The sequence below is a fragment of the Mustela nigripes genome, chromosome 15 (genome assembly GCF_022355385.1).
Source record: "Mustela nigripes isolate SB6536 chromosome 15, MUSNIG.SB6536, whole genome shotgun sequence".
NCBI lineage: Eukaryota > Metazoa > Chordata > Mammalia > Carnivora > Mustelidae > Mustela > Mustela nigripes.
Genome location: NC_081571.1, coordinates 21,106,985 through 21,119,712, shown reverse-complemented (window position 1 = coordinate 21,119,712; position 12,728 = coordinate 21,106,985). Strand labels below are relative to the sequence as shown.

General features: G+C 42.3%; 1 long non-coding RNA gene across 3 annotated transcripts in view; it reads left to right on the top strand.

Moving 5' to 3' along the window:
- Positions 1 to 12,728, top strand: part of LOC132002716 (uncharacterized) — a 257,669-nt gene that overhangs the window by 221,012 nt on the left and 23,929 nt on the right. For all 3 annotated transcript variants that reach the window (XR_009399979.1, XR_009399978.1, XR_009399980.1), the window contains exon 3: positions 11,246 to 11,341. This is a non-coding gene — a long non-coding RNA (uncharacterized LOC132002716). The remainder of the gene's footprint in view (positions 1 to 11,245; positions 11,342 to 12,728) is intronic.

Sequence of the window (12,728 nt, the reverse complement as noted above, 5' to 3'; positions counted from 1 at the left end):
AAGTGACTCTTAATCTCACAAAACAAACTGAGGGTTGCCGGGGGCAGGGGGTTTGGGAGAAGGGGGTGGGATTATGGACATTGGGGAGGGTATGTGATTTGGTGAGTGCTGTGAAGTGTGTAAACCTGTTGATTCACAGACCTGTACCCCTGGGGATAAAAATATATGTTTATCAAAAATAAAAAATTAAAAAAAAAAAAAGAAATGCAAATTAAAACCATAATGGAAAACTGAGATGACAGATAATACCAAGACTTCATGATGATACGGAGCAGCTGTAATTTTTGTATGTTGCTAGCCGGAAGGTAAAATTTACTGCTACTTTGGAAAACACGTTGGTCATTTCTTGTAAAATTAAACATACCATACATCCTGGCAATCCCACTTCTGGGTATTTGTGCAAGAGAAATGAAAACATGTGTTCGTATGAAGACTTGTACTTGAATGTTGTCTTAGTTTCCTAGAGTTTTTGTAACAAATTACCACAAACCAGGTGACTTTAAGCAACAGAAATTTATTCTCTCATAGTTTTAAACCCTCAAGTCCAAAATCAGGTGTTGGCAGTGCCATCCTCTCTCTGAAGTTTCTGAGAGAGACTCTGATCCATGACTTTCTCTTAGCTTCTGGTGTTGCCAGGAGTCTGTGGCAATTTTTGACTTGTAAACGTGTCTCTTCAGTCTCTGCCTCTATCATTACATGGGCTTCACCTTCTGTGTCTCTGTGTCTGTATCTTTTTTTTCTTATAAAGACACCCATATTGGATTGGGGCCTACCCTAACGACCTCATTTTAACTTGATTACATCTGCAAATACCCTGTTTTCAAATAAGATTACCTTCACAGCTTTCAGGGTTTAGAACATCAGCGTATCTTTTGTGGGGACACAATTCAATTCTCAACAAATATTCATGGCAGCTTTACTAGAAACAACTGTTTATGGGAACAACCCAGATGCCTCTCAACTAGTAAACGGGTAACAAATTGTGGTATATATATATAATAGCAATAAAAAGGGTTGAATTACTAATACACATAACGCACATGAATTTCAAAAATGTTCTGTGGAGTGAAAGAAGCAGACACAAAGGAGTACATCCTATATGATTTCATATACCTGAAGTTCTAGAAATGACCAACCTAATCTATAATGACCAAAAAAAAAAAACCCTACACACATCAAAAAACCCGATCAGTATTTGCCTGGAGCTGTCATGAAGGAGTGTGGGATCATTGGATTGACTACAGCTAGGCACTAGGGCACTTTTCTTAGAGATAGAAACGTTCTATATCTTGGATTTGGTGGTGGTCATACAGGTGTGTAAAATGAATTAATCAAAATTCAGTAAAGTGAACACTACCAAGATGAACACAAATTATATGTAAAAAAATTTATTTAAAAGTTGTTACAAACGACTATTAAGTAACTTATGTCATAAGGCAAGATCTGTCTTTGTGAATATGTACACATTCTTGTATTTCTTTGAAGTGTGACTGTAGCATCTGTGGAAGGTGCTAGAACTTACTCATTCACTGCTGGGAGGGCGATGTCTGTGTTTATTTCTATGCGGCATATCTTTACTCTTCTCCCGCAAATAGCATCCCCTCATCTTCCCTCTTTCAGTGATCTGTTCCTTCCTTATTCCGGTCATATGGTTTTAGGGGGGCCTCTGATTGCAACCGTTCTTGTCTATTGCCACCTCCTCGGTCCGTTGTCCCTTTACCCTCTCCATCTCCTCCCTCCTGCTCTGCCAGTGGGAGCACCTGGAGAATGATGACCCACAATAGAGGTAGTAACATGGAGCTGGAGCAAAGCCCCAGTGAAACGAGGGACATAGAGAGAGAATGTCTTGGAAGCATGAAGTCTCTGGCTTTGGAAATTTGCCAGTTATCTCTTCCTCCTCTTCCATCATTCCTGGTTTCTTGAGCCAATAAGTTATTAAAATTTCCCTTTTCCTTAAGCTAGGCTTCTTCCAGTTTCAGCCAAAAGATCTGAACACATTAGGATTTTTAAAAAATTCAAGTAGCCCTTATCAGGCTGTCTCATATATATGCAGAGCTATTTCTAGAAGTGCATTCTCTAGACTGTATAACATTTTCAAGATGTTAATGTCCCTCTCCATGAATGTCACCCTGGGTTACCCACCTCCTATTACCTTAGAGGTCATGTTGCCCAACATATTGGGAATCTGACCTACTTTTATTTTATTTTATTTTTTATTTAACGAAATGATATAGAGTTAGATTAGACATTTTGGTGACTGCTTTACTTCTGGCTGTATGCTTAGCATGAAGGCACTGGGTCACAACTACACCTGCATTTTTATTTTTATTTATTTATTTATGTATTTTTTAAAAAGATTTTATTTATTTATTTTACAGAGAGAGATCACAAGTAGGCAGAGAGGCAGGCAGAAAGAGAAGGGGAAGCAGGCTCCCTGCTGAGCAGAGAGCCCGATGCGGGGCTCGATCCCAGGACCCTGAGATCATGACCCGAGCCGTGGCAGTGGCTTAACCCACTGGGCCACCCAGGTGCCCCTACACCTGCATTTTTAAATATAAATTTCTATCAAGCCAGGTCTCCTTCATCTGATAATTTTGTAAGTAATCACTTTGACCCCAAGACAAGAATTTACACCTATTGCTGTTTGGGATTCTATTTTTCTTTCTTTCTAATAGTTTATAATCCTATTGGATCCTTATTCTGTCACCTAGGGTACTCTTCTCAGTTTTGTTTCATCTGTTAGTGTAATAAGTGATAAAGTAGAAAACAATAACTCTTTTAATGTGTGTCTATGTTAGTTCTGGTATATTCCTAAGAGCTCACCCAGACTTGTCAATAATTGGTTTGGGAATTTCCCTGGAAGTCAACAGGAAGCTTATGGATGGGCAGCCCTCTGCATTGCTGCAAACAACCAATTCTCCCTTTTATGACCATCAGGAAACATTTACTATCTTTAGCCTTTTGGCATTTCCGTCATTCTCCAGGGTATTGTGAAGACCACGAATGTGGTTCTCTGGTCACTTCTTCAGTGATTTTTGTGGTGGTTTTGGGGGCCCAAAGGTTTATACTTATTGAAGACCAGGTGTGTTTCCCAAATACCTCCTTTCCGATCTTCTATCTCTTTCAGTTCTAATTTCATTCTCCTTAGTACAAGTGAAAGGAAAGAAGTGAAAATATAGTTTGACCTACATTACTAAACCTCTCTGAGCACTACTTTCTCTTCAGGGGGCTATTGTGAAGGATAAAAGAACTGATGTTGGGCCAAGTGGCTGGTGTAAGGTAAGATGGTCGTGAAGGGCTGGACATGGCCCAGGACTTGCTGTTTAGGACAGAGTGATGTCTGGGGGCGGATGCTACTGATAGAGAAGGTTCTGCCAGAGAGTAAGCGCTAGAACATTTGCTCTTTTCTCACAGGTTCCTACTGCCCAACCTGTTGTTGCTTCTGGGTAAGCGGCTAAGGACAGATTCCTGAGAAAAACCGGAAAAACCCTAGTCTCTGTGGGCTACGTGGAGAGTATTCAGGCCTGGGCGTCTGCATACTGAAAGGATGCCCTGTGAGGAGGGCACAAGGGAGCTGGTGTTCAGGGACACCAGAGGTCGGCAGTTGGCCACTGCATCCTTGGGCAGATGGAGGTTGGAGGGGGCTGGTGGGCAGGAACTGGTTTAGGATAACTGCCCATCTGTCAGCACCAGGGACTTCACAAAGCTCCGAAAAAAGAGACTTGACCAAACTCGAGCGTGACTTCTCTAAGTTCAAGGCCCTGTCCCTGAGATGTGTCCCAGCTCATTTACAATGCCTGTCTGAGAAAGCCCAATGCTGCTGAAAGAAGTTACTCTTAGTTCCAGCCCCAAACCTGACTCCAGGCCCCTGACTTCCTCTTTCTTGGAGTATGTACTTTAAAGAACTTGCCGTTGGAAACTTTTCTCTCTGTCCCTTTGTGGTGTATCTTTTATAACCCAGAAACAGCCTTATCAAGGACCTAAAGGCTATCCCTTTGAAATGTAATCCTCAAGACAGGTAGGATATTTGTCTCCTAGTCTAGCCTGGCTTCATGAGCTCAGGTTAGCAGAGTTAGCAGATGCCCATGGCCTCATCCCAGGAACGAACCTACTCCACTTAACATCCTTCAAGGCTCTTCTTTGAACACACAGCAGCATTTAAAAAGCCCCTCACCGTCTGTTTCAGCAACGTTGAGGTCGGTTTGTACTCTCCCCTTTGGCAGTAGTTTGAATAAAATCTATCTTGTCATTTTAAAGCAAGCATTCAGTGAATAATTTCTCCTTAAAGAATTCAGATCATGATTGGTCTGAGATCCTGGGGTGCAGTTGAACTTTGTAGAGGGGAGGTGTACTTGGGTCCCACTGTGGAGGGCTGAGGACGGCAGAAGAAAGAAGGGGATGGTGTTTGGCAGTCAGCAATCATCTTCATTGAGGGCAAGGTGGAGAGATATAGGCCTGGTTGACAAGATAGTCATGGTCTCAGATTAGTGAGTTGGTAATGAACTAGTTCATAATTTGAGTGAACCAAGTAGAGGTTTAGAGGTACTAAAGACGCAATCTTTAAAATTACTCTTTATATCAATAGTTTAAAGAAGGCCTGTTTAAAAGGCGTGAGAATAGCATTCATGATGGCATGGTTCTGATTTCAAATAATCTCAACAGTGTAAAGAAAGAGCTAAAATTATCACGATGAAATGTGATAGAAAGAGAAGTGTGCAGACTCTAATATTCCAGGTAGGGCAGGCTACAGTATTGGCAGGGCCTACAAACAGACTTTGTAGGGTCAGCGCAGGACAGAGAAGTCCATCTCTGTGCACAGGCCCACTGCTGCGATCCACAGGTGGCGAACAACCTTCAGGGGATTGCAATCTCTGTGTTGGGGTGTTTTCCATACCTAGAGCAATGTGGGTGGGTGAGAGGGTAAATGAGCATGAATCCAGGACAGGGGAGCCTCTGCTTTGCCATGCCCTGAGATGCTGTGGGGCACGTGCTTTCCCGGAACCTCTGCCCATTGCTGTGGGGGAAGGTGGCAATGGTTGCGGGGTGTGGCCTAGCATGCATCTCAGTGGGGAGGGGAGCGGTGGGAGGTGGACCATTCAGGAGCCAGGGCTCAGGCCTCATTATTTTGCTCCATCGTCCCACAGATGGAACAAAACCCAGCTCAAAAGCACAATTGCTAAGAATTTCAAGATAGTAGCCATGAAGCATTAAACCCAAAGTACAAAACCTCCAGACGGTGAACCCCATGTGATGGCCCTCATCACAGACCCATGAAACTGATGCTGGGCTAGAACAATAGTGTCAAAAGTAGGAACGAGAGCGGGGAGAGGGGACACCTGGTTTGCTCAGTGAGTTGAGCAGCTGCCTTTGGCTCAGGTCATAATCCCAGGGTCTGGGGATCCACTCCCACATTGGGCTCCCTGCTCAGTGGGAAGCCCTCTTCTCCCCCTGCCTGTTGCTCCACCTGCTTGTGTGAGCTATCTCTCTCTCTGACAAATAAATAAATAAAATCTTTTTTAAAAAAGTAGGAATGAGAACTTTTTTTTTTTTTTTTGGACAAGCCCATTTGAGCAAATGGATGGTCCTTTAAGGCAGGCGGAGAAAGCAGCTTAGAATGCAGGTTGAACACAAATGGTGAAGAGCTTTGAAAGGCAGGCCCAGGATTCAGACACCATCCTGTAGGGAAGGAGAAGCAGGGGAGGTCTGAGAGCAGGGGAGTGACAAGGTGAATGGGGTATTTCCAAGGATTAATTCCCAGTGAGATATCCTTCAGAAGCACATGCCTTTCAACTATTCCTTTCTGTTGTTTTCATACATAAAAACTGAAGGAACACTCTTTTGGATCAAAGCCGGGCAGTTGCCTGCAAGGCGTCTTTCTCTCACTTTTTCCTACTGCTTCATGCACAAAATCTGCTGGAACTTTTGACATTTTGCTCTTCCTTGCCTCTGGATTTTCACGCCAGCAAATTAATGTGTAAGATGTCGGTGGAAAATGACTTTCACAGGACAGAATGATCTTGCATTTTTGGTCAGGAGAAGGGGAAAGCAGCAGACACACTAATTGCTGAATTACAATGAACCTTTCTACGATCCTTTGAATCTCTCAGAGGAATCAAAACAAAACAAAATTAAAGCAGCCATAGCAAGCCACCAGCTCTGCAAGCAGACAACAGGTAGAGATTAAAGCCCAAACCTCACTTTCTCTCAAAGTCTCAGGAAAAAAATGTGACTTCTCTTCCCGAGGGACCAGTAATAATTTTCATCTGTGTGGCGCTCATCTTAGTAGCAATTTACGAAACAGGCATTTCCGTGGCAAACACCCATGCACCCACAGGCACACCCCAGAATCTCCTATCCCAGATATAAATAGATTGAAGCTGCCAGAGAATTGGTAATACAGTTTAAACAGTTGTTGTTGAGAATTCTAATCTTGTCAGAAAGAAAGTCTACTAGGGTGATGTGTAGCCAGAATAAGGACTTTCATAATGCTGAAAGCATTTGGCAGCACAAAAATTTCTGGGCTTTGCCAGAGACAGGAAAATGGATGCAAACTCCTAGTGGCTAGTGGAGGAGTCTTATTTTCTCTGTGTCATTCCCGCACTCACGTCCCCGGACTTGAGAAGTCAACTTACTTCCTCTTGCCGTGTTCTATCAGAGGGGCTGAGAGGTCACCTCCATGAATCACAGGCCTGTTGAGCTCGCTTCAGCAAAGGGAAGCTTGCTGTACCCTCCAGATGATGTGCCCCACTCCCCCACCTGGTTATCTGCTCTCTTTCCATTCTTTTGAACCATTCTTAAACATTTGTCAGCTGTTTGGTCAGCTCCCGCTCATTTCTTAAGCTATTGCCACCCTACCTTCTTTACTGAGAACATTTCTGTTGCATAGACATGATGGCCTTTCTGAGAAAGTGCTAGAAAGAGGGTCAGTGTTGGAGTCAGACCGACCAAAGTCTTGATCCCGGGACTGACCTTTGTTAACCTTGTAACTTTATAATGGTAACATGGCTTCTCTACCCTTCTCTGAAAGTGAGGGTGCTGATGAGCCCCCTTAGGCATGTTGTGAGCATGACACAAAATCATGTCCATAAAGCACATGAACACAGTGGGTCCATGCGAACTGTTACCATTTGCCTGATTTGCCTGCCTTCCCTTCTCAGCTGACTGTAGACTCCTGAGCTGTGAAACCATGTCAGACCTTCCTATGGAGTGTTGTAGGTTGAAAGCCCATGCCCACCTATGACCAGACTTCCCTTCCTGCTTATTAGAAATCCTAAGGTGATATATTTGCTTCTTCTCAAGATGCCCAGCACTTTCCATTCACCAACTAAAACCTCTCAGTTCATCTCAATTAGATTAGAAGAATCTGTCTTTTGTTGCTTCATTTATTGGGTCAGAGTTGAAATTATGTTCCAGGCAAGTTGGAACTTGTCCCATGGTCTGTTTTTAGCAGAATGCCCCTTCTAGTAGAAGCCAAGAACCCTTAGAATATCTTGATAACTACCCATGTTTTCCTGGGGCGCTTTTGTGATGCATTTCAGGAATGGCCAAGTTCCATGTAACACAACCCCACAATCTTTATTTTCTTTTTTAAAAGATTTATTTATTTATTTGAGAGAGAGAGAGAGACAGAGAGACCATGTGAGAGCATGGGAGAGGAGCAGAGGGAAAGAATCTTTAAGCAGACTACCTGCTGACTGGTAACCAGAGCCAAAATCAAGAGCAGGAGCTTAACCCACTGAGCCCCCCACACCCCCCTCACAATCTTTATTTTAATAAGAGGAGTAGACATAACAGCAAAAGTCCCTGCCATCTAATTATTTCCTCAAAGAATGATTTCTCCAAAGAATGATAGTCGATTGACTTAAAACTAATTTTATTTTTGTATAGATATTTTTCAGTGGCTCCTGCTGAATAACAGAACTATACAACAAAACAACACATTCAGCTACCTTGATGTAGCATTTGGTAGGTCACTTTTTATGTAAGTTTTACCAGGAAGTTATATCACTCAAAGTTAAATGGGTATTTATTATTATTTTCTGGCAAAAGTGGATGTTTTATCACATGCACTTAAAACATTTATTTAAATTAAAATTATTAGGTCTATGTTTTATGCTGTATGGCTTCAATCATCCATAAATTTTGTATGTATGTAGAGATCTGCACTGAAGGAAATTAAAATCGTTTTGGTCTGTCTGCATTTGGTAATTAAGTGCATGTCTTCGGTAGACTCTGAAACTTTTATAAGAGGACATCTGTCAAGACAGCGGTTGTGCCCCTTACTTTCAACATAGAAGGGCTCTACCACGGATTTGTTGTTAAATATAACCTCAAACACACTTCTGCTCAATACTTACGAGAATGCACATGAGAAAGACAGTGTTTATGAAGGATTGCCTAGATGATGCGCAACCCAATCTATTTGATACACTCAATCTCTCCTTGGTTTAAGTTAAAGACTTAAAGAGCTCCATTGCTGAAGATTACACCATCACTTTACACTGAAGAACATTTTAAAACACTCATGTAGAGTTTGTTGCTATCTATGCTGCTATAGTGTTTTGTTTCCTCCATCACCCCCTGTCCTCCATAGAAGATCTGGGAAGAACTTTCTCTCAGCTCCTAGGATGAGATATTATAGTTGGGTTTCTCTGTTATTATCTTGTGGTCTCTGTGCACCATTTAAAAGTTACATCTTTTTCTTTTCCTGGACTGCAGAAAACCAAATTTGCCACCTGCTTTTCATGAGGGTGTCCAGCCCATGGGGTGTGTTCTGTTTTACCTCCCCCCCACCTCCATTCCCAGAGTGGAGAAGGCTTTGGGTGCTCTGAGTCCTCTGCCTGCCCACTAGCTTTCACGCCTTCAACAGCAGCAACAGAGAGCCCTCCTATTCCACCAGAAAGGGAGAGCTCCCAGGCTGTTTCTCACTGCTTGATTTTCATCCCCTAGGAATTTCTCATCCCTTTTTCTGATCCCATTTCCTAGTCCTCAGTCTTCCACTGGGTCCGGTAAACCTCTGGGTCCATCATTAGAAAGACCTTTCATATTTCCACCACTTCTTTCAATTCCCTCCCTATCTTGTTCTACCCGAGACTTGACTTTGCTGAAGTTGGCAGTTTTCCTGCCCCTCCCTCAAGTGGTGGTCTTTCTTTCTCCCAGCACTCCCACCACTGGACCTGGAGATGGGGTGGGATCCATGCTCCATGTTGCTATTCTAGACTGTCCCCATCTCTCCTCCCTACCTTCTCACCCACAGCTCTGTAACTTATGTCATCAGTATATTCCATGCCCATCCCTCCTAGTTGCAGTCACTCAAAGATCTCAAAGATCCCATTCCCTCAGGTCACTCCTTCTCTTGGAGGATTCACTGATCTTTTCTCTACATTAATTCTTGTAGAGGACTTCAAACAGAAGAGGCTACTCCCAATGCTCTAGCATCTTAGTTTCTCCAGTCTGTTGTCCTCCACTGAACCTAAGCCTCTTACTGCTTTAGTCATACCCTAAACTAGGGTATGACTAGGTATACCGTAGAAATACTCCCTATCTTACTTTTCTATTGCAGTATAACAAATGACCACAAACTGAGTGGCTTAAAACGACACCTATGTATTAGCTCAGAGTTCTGTAGGTGAGAACATATTCTCACTTGGCGCATATGTGGTTGTAGGGCTGAGGTCCCCATTTCCTTGCTGGCTGTCACCCAAGGCTACTGTCAGCTCCTAGAGGCCACTCGAATTCTTTGATACATGGCCCTCTAAATCTTTATAGCTAGCTGTGGGCAATCTTTCTTGCTTAGAATCCTTCTCATGCTTCCAGTCCCTTTCATCAGGTAGAACCCTGTCCCTTTTAAGAACTCACCTGATCAGGTCTGATCCACTGAGGCCAACCTTTCTTTCTCAAATATCAACTGTACCCTATAATGTAACCGAACCCCCAAGTGATATATCTATGGTCATAGGTCCCTCACTCTCACAGCAAGGAGATCATCCAAGGGCATGAATCATCAGGGGGTCGTTTTGGAATTGTGCCTACCACATCCTTAGTATTTTCAGCTTAAAGAGTCCCATTCTTAAATTTCTGCCTACTATCTGCAGCTCACTCCTTCTATTTACATGGCTTTAGTAATATTTCAAACTCACCAGAAACTATAGTCTACTGATATTATCACATTTTCATGTCCCACAATCCTATCATTTCCTTACTCCCCTCCTTTCTCAGCTTATGGTCCGTCACTACAATCATTCTCTGAAATATACCATTGGCTCTCTTTTCCCTCCCTCCCTCTGTTTTATTTATCTAGCAATATCCCAGTACTGATTAAATCCTACTCTCCTTTCCTCCACACCTGCATTCACATAGATAAGAGTGGCTAGAGAAAAGCACACTCCTACACTGACTGGTCTTCCTTTCAATCTGTGAGCACTAATTTCAGTAGGCTTTTCAAGCTGTTTAGCACTCCTAAGACATTTTCCTGTTTTCAAATACCCAAACTTTTAAACTTAGAGCAAAGGTGTTGAAACCTTTTCTGCTTGCAAATCTCCTAAAATAATTTTTCAAAATGATGTATCTCCTTTCATATTTTAAGTGGTATTTCAATTTTCATAAGAAATTTAAGTAGTTGAAGGTCTTAATCACAGTGTATAGTAAATATTTCTATTTTCCAAAAAGTTTCAAAACTCTTTTAAAGGACTCTGAAAGAATCTTAATATCATAGTGGTTTGATATCTATCATTATCAATTTGAATATGCATAAGCAAATTCTTCTTTATTAGTTAAAAAATTTGTATCATTCTACTTTCTCCTTGAAATCAATTTTTACTCCACCTAGAACATGGACTTTTATGATATATTTTATAATTTAAAGTATTTTATTACTTATCCTATCATCACTTACTAAAAAAAAAAAAAAAGCACATATATAGTTAAATTAAAGGTAGTTTAAGTGTCCTTACTGTAAGGCTCTAAATGTTCAATTTTTTCTGATTTAAGCTATCATTACAATCATAATATCTTATATATTTTGGTAAATAACCACAGAGTATGAAAGAATAAAATTTTAGAAGTACATAATAGCATATGGCTGGTTGTATTTGTCCCCAATTTTTTTTGGAAAAAATTTAAATTTACAAAGTTGCAAGGATAGCACAATGAATACCTGTATACTCTTCACCTAGAGTCAATGATTGTTAACATTTTTCCATATTTGCCTCCCCCTTTCTCTCCATATGGTTTTCTTTCTTCACAGAATCATTTGAGAGGATTCATACAGGAGTGAGAACTGCACCACAAGAGGGGAGGCAGAGAGCATGGACAGAACGTGGATCGTGGGGGAGATGTAGTGGTGAGTGTATGTGTGGAAAGCTTCTTACCTCTTCAGTTTTCTTATCAAAGAGGAATCGGGTATGTGAGGAGAGCTGTTGGAAGTTTGTAGAAAGAGGAGAAAGTTTTTATCAAGTCAGTCAGTAGGCATCAGTCTGGGGTCAAGACCCTGGGGTGTACAAAGACCTTCAGCGGGTGCAAGGCCATACACCAGCTCAACACAATCCATTTCCATATGTATCGTCTCCTTATATTCTTCCTGCTACACTCTCCATCTCCCCGGTTTTAGGAGTCCTGTTAGTAAAACCTTCCCACTAGCCGCAGCCTACTTCTTCTATCTCCATGACTTCAACAGTGTTTTGGATTCAAAAGTTTTCAATTTGAGGCACTTTCTTTACTAGCCTCATAGGATACCACATTTTTCTTGGTTTCCTTCCTAATTGATCACTCACTGCATCAGGGTTTCTTTGGTTTCTTTACCCTCATCCCTGACTGTGAAATATTGAAGCAGCTGTGTCTGAAACCTTGAACCTCTTCTCTTCTTTATTATCACCAAGGTTTTCTCATCCAGTCTCATGGCTGTAACAACCATCTATGTGTTTGTGACTCCTAATTGGCATCTCCAGCTGGTCTTTTCTCTGAATTCCCAAATTGTGCATCTAACTACCTAGATAAGATCTCCATTAGGGTGTATATTAAGCGTGTCATGCTTAACATTATCAAGCCCAGACTCCTGCTAGTTCTGTCTCAAAACCTGCTATGCCTGAAGCCTTCCTCACCCCAGACAAGCAATTTCCATGTTCTCCAATGCTCAGGCCAACAACTTTGGAGTTATTCCTTTTTCTCTCTCCCAATCCCTGTTGCCAATCCATCGGTAAAACCTATAGATTCTACCTTCAAGACATATTCAGAATCTGGCGTTTTCTCATCACCTCCGCCCGACCACCGTGGTCACAGATACCATGTTCTTAGTTGGATTTAGCGCATTAGCCTCCTAATTGGTCACCTTGCTTCCTCCCTTGACCTCTTTAGCAGACCATTCTCAACATGGCGGCCATTCCACTGCTCGGAACCCTCCAGAGGCCAATGTCCTGCCAGCCACCCAGGAGGCCCTTCGTACGGTCCCTCTTTACCTTTCTGACCTCTCCTCCTGCCATCTCACCTGCTTCCGTTCTGCTCCAGGCATCCCATCTCCTTTGCTGTGTCTCACATGTACCAGACATGCCCTCACCTCACGCTTTTGCATCTGCTGTTCCTTCAGCTTGTTCCTCAGAGATTGCTGAAACTCTCTGAGGCTGCCTTCTCAGTGAGGCTTCGGACAGTGCAAACTACCCCAGTGACTCCCTCCTGCTACTGCTATTCCCATTCCCTTCTTTATTTTTCTTCGTAAAGCTTGCTTACTGTTATAC